The 10394-nt window shown below is 48.1% G+C and overlaps 1 long non-coding RNA gene across 1 annotated transcript; it reads right to left on the bottom strand.

The window, feature by feature from the left end:
• Positions 1-3576: 3576 nt before the first annotated feature.
• Positions 3577-7156, bottom strand: LOC133375054 (uncharacterized). Its single transcript, XR_009760055.1, has 2 exons — positions 6783-7156; positions 3577-6437 (listed from the first exon to the last, which is right to left on the bottom strand). It is a non-coding gene; the product is annotated as an uncharacterized LOC133375054 (long non-coding RNA).
• Positions 7157-10394: the final 3238 nt, after the last annotated feature.

Below are 10394 nucleotides of genomic sequence, written 5' to 3'. Positions count from 1 at the left end.
AGACCGATTATCTAGATCCATTTCAATCGGGTTTCAGGCCCGGTTTTGGCACTGAGACGGCCTTGGTCGCCCTGTTTGATGATCTATGTCGGGAGAGAGATAGAGGGAGTGTAACTCTGTTGATTCTCCTTGACCTCTCAGCGGCTTTCGATACCATCGACCATGGTATCCTTCTGGAGAGGCTTGTGGAGTTGGGAGTTGGAGGCACTGCTTGGCAGTGGTTCCGCTCCTACTTAGCGGGCCGTCTCCAGAAGATAGTGCTTGGGGAACACTGCTCGACACCGTGGGCTCTCCAATGTGGGGTCCCGCAGGGTTCGGTTTTGTCTCCCATGCTTTTTAACATCTATATGAAGCCATTGGGTGAGGTCATCAGGAGCTTTGGAGTGCGTTGTCATCAGTACGCTGATGACACGCAGCTCTACTTCTCCTTTTCTTCTCCTTCAGGTGAGGCCGTCGATGTGCTGAACCGTTGCCTGGCCGCGACAATGGACTGGATGAGAACTAACAAACTGAGACTCAATCCTGATAAGACTGAGATGCTGTTGGTGGATGGTTTCTCTGATCGGATGGTGGATATATACCCGGTCCTGGATGGGGTTACACTCCCCCTAAAGGAGCAGGTTCGTAGTCTGGGAGTCATTTTAGACTCTTCCCTCTCACTTGAGGCTCATGTAGCCTCGGTGGCCCGGAATGCGTTCTACCAACTTCGGTTGGTAGCCCAGCTACATCCCTATCTGAGTAAGGAGGACCTCACATCAGTGGTACATGCTCTGGTAACCTCGCGTCTGGACTATTGCAACGCGCTTTACGTAGGGCTACCTTTAAAGACGGTTCGGAAGCTACAGCTAGTGCAAAATGCAGCGGCCAGACTGCTAACAAGAACCAAGCGGTCGGAGCATATAACACCTGTTCTGGCTCGCCTGCACTGGCTTCCAATATGCTTCCGGGCCAGATTCAAAGTGTTGGTACTAACCTATAAAGCCTTATACGGCGCGGGACCACAATACCTGTTGGAACGCCTCTCCCGATATGCACCGGCCCGTACACTATGGTCTACTACGAAGGCCCTCCTCTGGGTCCCGACCCATAGGGAGGCCCGGAGAGTGGTGACAAGATCTAGGGCCTTCTCAGTGGTGGCCCCCGAACTATGGAATAGTCTCCCCGAGGAGGTGCGCTTGGCGCCAACATTATCATCTTTTTGGCGCCAAGTTAAAACCTTCCTCTTCTCTGAGGCATTTTAATTTAAGTCGACTTAATTTTAAACTGTTGTATCTGATTTTAGAGTGTACAGTTTTTATATATTTTGTTCTATTAGATTGTGTAATTTTATTGTATTTTTTTGATGTTCACTGCCCAGAGAGCTATTGCTCGTCGGGCGGTATATAAGTTTAATTAATAAATAAATAAAATAAATAATGCCTGGAAAATGGAGACTGACAGAAAATGTGCCAGAGTGATTGAAAGGAAGGGAAAAGGCACAGAGAGACAGATCTTGAGGCTGAGAAGGAGACAAGGGGACACAACGGGGCAAGGGATGGGATTTGGGGAATGTTCTGTGGAAGGGAGTCCTGTGGGTCCCTTTTTCTGAAGGCCCCTGCAGTGTCGTCATATCTGTAGAACTGTTGTCATACCTGCAGAACCAGCAGAACAGAAGCCCTTTCACCGTGAAGATGACGGGCAAGGGGCGCATGAAGGAAAGCATCACCCGCTGGCGTCAGGCACCATCCATCGTCACCATCAGCAGCACATGCAACCTGAACCTAAAGATCTCAGATGCGTGGACAAAGATAACAGAAGTATGGAGACTATATGACATTATTATTTTATTTTTTATTTTTAGAGTTTGGGGCCGGAGCAGTCCTCCAAATGTCCATGAGGAACTGACTTTCCTCTTCTGCTCTTTCATCTCTCTCCGGCCATCTTGAAGTTGAGACACAGCCCAGGGGGCACAGTGGGACAAGGACAAATCCAAGAGGTCAGAATTTCAGACTTCTCCCCTCCCCACCTTTCTCTAGTTTTCTAAAGCCCGAATTCAAAGTAGAGAGAGTGCCATAGTCCACGTGGCTTTGGCTTTTGCATGCCAGGAGACAGTGTAGGACGACATAAATTCTTACTAACTCACCTCCTGTCTAAACATTATTTATACAGCTGCATCTTCTTCCCACACTTTAAGCATTTTATCCAGTGCTCAACATCTTTTATCTTCCCACCCCTTCACACGTCTTCTCCTGGATCCATGGACTGGACCCACTTCTATGAAAATGGTCTTCACCATCAGGACCTACAAGGACTTTTCGGACTTATGCTTAGGGGCCTCCTCTCTGAGGCCCCAACATGAGGATGATGTCCCTAATGTTGAAAGTAAGTGTGTGGGTGGCACGAGGGTTAGTTTCGTCTAAGGCGAGCCTGGCAGAGAAGCATGGCCAATAGTCAGGGACAAAGATGGGAGCTGTAAGTCCAACATCCGGAGGGCCCTAGATTCCCCACCCGGTCTAAATGGCCAAAGTGTTGGCCTCTCCCTTCCCTGCCAGAGAAGGGCGTTCCTCCACACAGGCAAGGCACCTGCCATTGCAAAGCACCCCCGGCGGAGCAGCCAGAGGAGAGCCTCTGATGCAGACCTTAGATTTGGGCGGACATGGTCCTTTTGGGACAACAAGGAGAGGTTCTCTCTCTGCTAGGGGAACAAACCCCATGGTGGGAGGTGGGGGTCTGCCTCCTTGGCCCAGCCCAGCTCCCTGGTGGTGAGGTGCTGTTTCCTCCCACAGGAGCTGAGATGTTACCTAAAAAGTAGTGAAGAAGAATAAAGAAATCAGGTGGCCAGCAGCATCTGTTCACTGTGGACCTATGCTGAGAGGCTCCCTAACCTGAAGGTAAGTATTTCACCTTTATTTAATTCCTTGGCATGCTTACATTGCACTTTACAGACCCAAGAGGCTCTCAGAGCCTCACATTCAAGTCTGGAGGAAGACGAATCATCGTGTGGTGTGTCCCTCTGGGGCCAGGATGATTCAGGTGGCATTTTCTGCCCTCTTCCTTGATATTGCTCTTCAAACACAGCCTTCTAGGCTGCAGGGCCCATTGAGGTCGTCTGGGGCAAGGGATTGGGGCCAAGCAGCTGGATCCCGCTCTGCCCATAAAGGAGACAAGACTTCCTTCCACATTCTTCTTCTGCCTTAGTTTTGCTTCCATTTCTCTTGTACCCATTATTTGATTATTATTTTTAGTATCAAAAAAAAATGTGATTTAGCATTTTCTTTCCTCTACAGCAGGTCATCCTCCTTCTGGACTTGCTGGACATGCGACCAAGAGACAGAGAAGGTAATATCCTGTAACCTCAGAATGGGACTCCCTTTCCACACGAAAGCCATCATTTGTAGCCTCAACTGGGATCTGAGGAGGGCCCACCTCTTAGCTGTAATGCATGCCTGGGATAGACCTCCCAAGCCATGGGGTCATTCAATCCCAACCTGCCACAGAGCAAACGTGGCTCTTTCTCTGAGGAAGCCTGCCACAGCCAACCGCAGGGGTGGCAACAGTCATTACTGCCCCCAGCAGGATTCATAATGTACAATCCAAACCGTAAAGACTTCCTTTATTGATTTCATCTGGACAGTGAGACTCCTGACCCCTTGCTAAGTCCAGGCCTGGCACCAGACTCAAATAGGCCTTTGGCAAAGCTCACCGGATAGGCTGCTCTCCGCTTACACATTGGTGCTTCTTTTGGACGGGAGAGTGGGTGCCTGAAGGGGGCACCTTCTCTTTCCCAAATGCAGTGCCCGACATCAGTGTTGGCTCTCCATCTCCTACCTGAAAGCACCACTGGGCTTTCAAAGCAGGGTGTGTGTGTGACTGCCAGGTGCCATGTTCTTGCCAGGCCCAAATGGCAGAAACTGGTGTCCATCGCTGGAGGGTGATGACAGTGATGGTTGGGAGCCAGCAGCAGCCCTACTGGGCCTCTGGGGTCATGTTGAACTCAGCCATCGCCTTAGTCTGGACTTGACTGAGGTCAAATAATATTACTGAACTTTGGGTTTGAATTTTATGTACTTCTGTCCTGGGACCTTCGGGTGAATGTCAGAGCATAAATGTGGTAAATAAATGAGTAAAACTGGCATAAAACATTCTCTTCTGTTCCCTTCTATCCAGATGAAATAATAATTGAAAATACTGAAGTCTACAATGATTATGAGATCTGAATCCACCCGAAATGTCCTTGTGTGACAGCGATGGAGGGACCATTATTTCTTGTAGATGATGTTGCTCTTTTTATTTTTTTAATGTAATAAATATAGTATGTTCTGATTTTGCTTTTGTCCTTTCTGATCTCTCTCGTTTTGTTAGAAACTGCCCCTAGCAACCTAGGTTCTAGAGGAGATTTGGGTGGGTGTGATTCTACAGTGAGGGGCTGGCAGGGATTTGGGTGGGTGGGATTTCAGAAAGGGACTGGCGGATGTGGTTAAAATGTTTTGTTTTAGGAAAGATGTCATTTATATAGCAAGGTGGCTGTGAGTGTATGTCCACCAGGGCATACTCAAACCCCGAGAAAAATACAGTTACTTTCAAAACACTAACCACCATCTCTATTTGTGTTGGCTGCTATTGCTTGGGATTGAGAGAAAAACGACAAGAAGTGGGCACTGGCAGGGACCAATATGTTGAGCTGCCCTGTGAAGTTTTGGATTATCAGTACACTGGGTTTCCAGCATTCACTCCGTATAAGAACTTGCCCTGCTCATAAAAGTGCATGGGTCATATTAAATATTAGTCATTTTCAGAATTGATTCATGGAAATTAATGGACACGACTAACTGAGGCTGGTGTACACTGAATATAAGTTAGTTGGATACATCCCTACATTCTATTAAGATATCCACTGTATTAATTTATACATTGCCTATTCCAGCATCAGCATGCAATTTGAAATTGCAGGAATGACTCATAACCCTCTAGCACCAAGAAAGTATACAGCGCTGCTCAAAACATGGGAGTTGTCCTCTTGACTTTGGGATATCAATCCAATTTAATCCAGTTCCAGAGCTATTTTAATTCCTGTGAAGGAATTCAACCTTGCTGAAATGGACTGTTTATATGGTCTCTGCTTTGATATGGGCTGTTGGGTATTATATGGGAATGCATATCTTACTTGTTTGGTGCAAATCTCTCTGGTCTGTTTATTGTGGATTATAGGGTTAACTTGTGAAACCTGCCTTAGTTCAGGAAGGGACTCAAGAGAGGGACTCAAGGCTGGGGCTGTAGGGAAAACAACAAAATTCAACCCTAGGGTATGTAATTAGGAAGAAGATAGCCTTAAGCCCTTTGCTTGTTTTGCTCCAATGGGGAATTTTCTGTAACCTTTGCATATATTTTTCTTAAAACGCTGGTTTTTTTCTGTCGTAGTAAACTTTAGATTTTGTTTCATAAAACTGTTGGAAGTCTCTTCTTATTTTGACACGCACCCAAACACACGACAATTTGAAAATACTCTTCCCAACCCATGTCACAGATAATTGTGACCTAACTCCTATATTTGATGACATCACTCCTCTGTACCCAGAGTAGGGTCTTCAACAACTGGGCAAAGAGTCCTTTATGGTTATAGGCTTGTCTCAGTTGCAGACAAGCTTGGCTCCAAAACTGAGGATGCAGTTTATAGAAGAGAACCACAACAGTTTTGTGATGCAGGCCCTCAATGAACAGAGAAAGAACCAGGAGTTTTGCGATGTGGCTGTCAGCGTGGACCAGAATATTTTCTATGCCCAACTCAATGTCTCCCCATATTAGGAGTCTAATATCCAGCAATGACATGAAAGCTGATGAAGGACTCTTTCTTAACTTTGATGCCAAGTTCCTGGAGGAGGCAGGCCCCGGAGGCGGCTGATAGGAGAGCTCTCATCCCTTTCCCAGTTCTGCAGTCTCGGACGCAGAGGAGCCCTTCCCGGAACTCGCAGCCTGACTATTGCCAATTTCAGCAACCAGCCCTTAACGAGTCTTTCCTGGCCTTTGTCTTGGACACCTGCACCGAGGCTCGCCGGAGGGAGGAGGAGACGCTGCCCTGTTCCAAGGACTTTGTCCCAGGCCATTGTGGTGACTGAGATGCCGCATGAAAAATCCAGGGATGGGATTTGGAGAAAGTTCTGTGGAAGGGAGTCCTGTGGGTCTGGCCGAGAGGAGGACCATGCAAGCATTTGGCCTGGAATGGCCACTTCCACTTGGAATCAAACCCTGAGCCCAGAGTTTGGGGCCAGAGCAGTCTTCCTAATGTCCACGGGGAACTGACTTTTTTTCTCTTTGGCTCTTTGCTCTCTGTCTCTCTGAGGACATCATGGCAAATTGGGCCCACTTTGAACAGCCCCAGAAGATTCTTTCAACAGCAATAGAAGCGATCTTCCAGCTGAGCTATGTCTTCTCTTTTTTTCAGCGAAGGGGTGGCGGTGGCCCTGGATGTTTATTCAGAGGAATCAGGGATTAGAAGTGGGGAGGGCAGTTGTGCAAGGGAAGGGCACTCGGTGTGCCTGGAAAACGGAGAGTGACAGAAAATGTGCCAGAGTGATTGAAAGGAAGGGAAAAGGCACAGAGAGACGGATCTTGAGGCTGAGAAGGAGACGAGGGGACACAACTGGGCAAGGAAGACTCCCAAGGGGGCAGAATCTTACACTTTCCCCTCCATTCCTCCAGCTTTATGAAGCCCGGATATAAGACAGAGAGGAAGAGCACCACTGTCCACTTGGCTTTTGGTTCTGTGTGCCAGGAAACAGCGGAGGCGGCAGAACATTCTTACTCACTTGCCTCTTGGAGCATTCTGACTTGTAGTTCTATGGCTGTGTCTTCGTCACACACTTAAAGCATTTTATCCATCGCTGAAACCTTTTCTCTCCTCTCCCTACCCCCACACATCTTCTCCTGTGGACTGGAGACACTTCTGTGAAAATCAGGACCTACAAGAACTTCTGGGAGTTATGCTTAGGGGCCTCCTCTCAGAGGCTCCGATCCTGAGATGATGTCCCTAATGCTGAAAGTAATGTTGTGCTTCATCTGAGGAGAGCCTGGCAGGGAGATAAATGTGGTAAATAAATTACTAAAGCTGGCATAATTCAGTCTCTTTGCTCTTTCATCCAAAGGAAATACTTATTGAAAACGTTGAAGTTTATGATTATTATGAGATCTTAATCTGCCTAGACTGGATCCAAGGGTTGTACTTGTGTGGCAGCGATGAGGGAGAGACGAATGTTTGTTTGCTTGCTTTGTTGTTGATGATGTTCTTTAACATATATATTTTATCTTTTTATTATATATACATAGCATGTTCTGATTTTGCTTTTGTCCTTCCTTTGGATCTCTATCGTTTTGCTAGAAACTGCCCCCAGCAACCCCCTCTCCCTCATACAACCCTAAGGAACAAGGGTCTAGTGGGGATTTGGGTGGGTGGGATTTCAGAAAGAGTAGGGGCTGGGGGCTTGGGTTCAGGAGAGATGCCATTTATACTTAAGCAAGATGGCTGTGGGTGTGTTTGTCCACCAGGGGGAGCAGCAGCCTCAGGAATGAATGAACTGCCCATGGTGGGTCCTCACCACCATCTGTCTAACCCTGGAGTGTGCGTTTGCAGAGGGGGAACAGGAAGGGGGTGATAGTTTTGGCTACCCGGCACCTTCTTTCGAATACTGGGCACACGGCAAAGCCACCAGCGATCCTAATTTGTCCAGAGGCAAATCTGTGTCATCAGACTGTGGCTTTAAACAACTAGCAGCTCTCTTACGAAAAACCTTATATAAATATTCAGGATTAAATGTTAGGCCTGTGCCCTTAAATATCTGGCTGTAGCTGAACTCCAAGAGGCCATGGTATTCCCCCCCCCAATAAACATACATGTATATAGAGTTTAGGGAACCCTTGCTTTTCCCACCCCCTTCTTCCGCTCTAGGTTAAGAACCAGACAAGAGTCTGGCTGCCGGATCAGGCCAAGGCGACATCTCATACAGCCTCCTGTTCTCTCTGCAGCTGAGATGCCCGGCCACTGGAATTCAGAGCCATACTGCTTCCGGCAGAGGAGGGGGAACACATTCATCCTGGGTAGTAGCCAGTGATAGCCTTGTCCTTCATGAATAGCCCCGGCGGGTCACAGGTGGCAGGACATTAACCCCAATAACCGCTGTTGTCTCTAGTTGGGCCTTTTCCTCAGGACACATAGTGGGATCACAGAATAGTAGAGTTGGAAGGGGCCTGTAAGGCCATCCAGTCCAACCCTCTGCTCAATGCAGGAATCCAAATCAAAGCATTCCCGACAGATGGCTGTCCAGCTGCCTCTTGAAGGCCTCCAGCGTTGGAGAGCCCACCACCTTCCTCGGTCATTGGTTCCATTGTCATATGGCTCTAACAGCTAGGAAATTTTCCCTCATGTTCAGCCGAAATCTGGCTTCCTGCAACTTGCGCCCGTTATTCCGTGTCCTGCACTCCGGAACGATTGAGAAGAGATCCCGGCCCTCCTTTGTGTGACAACCTTTCATGTACTTGAAGAGTGCTATCATATCTCCCCTCAGTCTTCTCTTCTCCAGGCTAAACGTGCCCAGGTCTTTCAGTCTCTCCTCACAGGGATTCAAACTCGCAGACTCTGGCTCCACAGCTAGGCACATCCCCCGCTCCCACTGTGCTACAGCAGCTGTTGGGAGAAGCTCTTCGAAACTCATATTTGTGACTGTGATCCTGAGCAGTCATTCAGGGTGAGACAGAGGAAGGCACCAAGCAGGACTTGAACCAGCAGCCCCCTGGTTTCCCAGCCAGATCAAGGTCCTGAAGAGCCACAGGGACTGCTAGGAACAACGTTCCACTTTGGGACCCTTTTTGGAGCTCTGGCTGCAAGTGGCCTTCGCAGGACAAAATGGCTGAACACACCAACAGGGATTTGAACCCAAGGAGGGAGGTTGGTTCCTTGATCAGAGTAGTTTATGCAGGTCTCAGAATCCAGCATTTCAGGGCATATACCAATATTATTCTTTAATTTACACCATAGCCTGTCTTGTAATCCTGACCTTTAAGGTCCATGTGTATTTGGGGCACGTGGCCTGACTCATTGAGAGGCCTCTCAGCGAGGCCTGTTGCCATGGGCAACGCCAGGGCCTGGCAGGATTGAGGCCAGCTCATGCCTAGTCACAGCCAGTGCCGGTTTCCACAGGCAGCTGCTTTCTGTGTCACCCCCAGTGGCTGCAGCCAGAGGTCTCCTTCAAGCTCCAGACATATATTGGCAGAGCTCTTGGTGACAGTCTTCAATTGATCGCTGAGGTCTCCCGATGGGGCACTGTTGGTGGTCCCACATACCTCTTGAGGTTCAACTGACCCTCGCCAGGGGCCAACCCTTTAGTGTGGCCGGCCCTGCCCTGTGGAACTCATTGCCAATAGAGGTTCGACAAGAGTCATCCCTGCTACTTTTTAGCCGTCTTCCAAAAACTATTATTATTTGGATACGCCTTTCAAATCTGAGACTCCTTGCCAACCAGCTCTCACTGATGAGTTTGATATTTTTAGGCTGCATGCCGCCTTGTGACATTTCATATGAAAGTGAGATTTATAAAGATTTTAAATAAATAAATAATAATAAACAGCTGAGTGACAGTGTTGTGAAGACTGAGCCTCAGATGCATCTGAACATTAAGACGGCCTGTGAGAGTTTCTCGACTTCTGTCAGAGATCCCTCTCAGGTTCACTTGACTTCCTATACTTTCTACCACCACCAGTTCTTACAGAATACTTTCAACACTCCTCCGAGTAGTGTGTAAAGAAGGCTGTAGGCGTGAGATGGACACCAACATGGAGAGACAGGATAAATCTTAATTGAAATCTGTAGGTTTCTTAAAGCCTCAAGAGATATTGTTGTGGGCACCAGTGACTTTTACCTCACGCCAATTTCCTTCAACCTCCACCCCGGCTAGTGACTCCCACAACCCAGTCTAGCTACTGGGGACAATCTGCCTCTGTGCCCCGATGCTCCTCTGCTTGTCCACCTAGCTGTTTGGACACTTTAGCCAACGTCAACCCACTTGCGTCATTTCCCTCTGGCAAGATCTTTACCCAGGGCAGCCTCTCAGACCAATTCAGTCACCAGCTCCCTTCCTGATCTTTCCCAGACAAGTATTAGAAACACAGACTATTAATATCCAGGACTCAGTTTTTCCTTCAGCAATTCTCCGGTCTTATTCCTCACACTGCCCTCATGAACCAACTTCCTCTCTCCTCCCCTCCCAACTGACTCCCTTAACTGACCACCACCAACTGTCAACCCCCAGGTAACTGGAACCTCCACCTGGGGATGGAGCAGACATTTGATTCAGTTTGCATTTCTAAGCCACATCTATCAAATTCACATTCTCCACAACAATATGAGAACCAAAACAAAGCAATCCTTC

Source organism: Rhineura floridana, chromosome 22, assembly GCF_030035675.1.
Source record: "Rhineura floridana isolate rRhiFlo1 chromosome 22, rRhiFlo1.hap2, whole genome shotgun sequence".
NCBI classification, from domain to species: domain Eukaryota; kingdom Metazoa; phylum Chordata; class Lepidosauria; order Squamata; family Rhineuridae; genus Rhineura; species Rhineura floridana.
The sequence above is the reverse complement of the archived record's forward strand: the minus strand, read 5'-3'. Positions and strand labels throughout refer to the sequence as shown.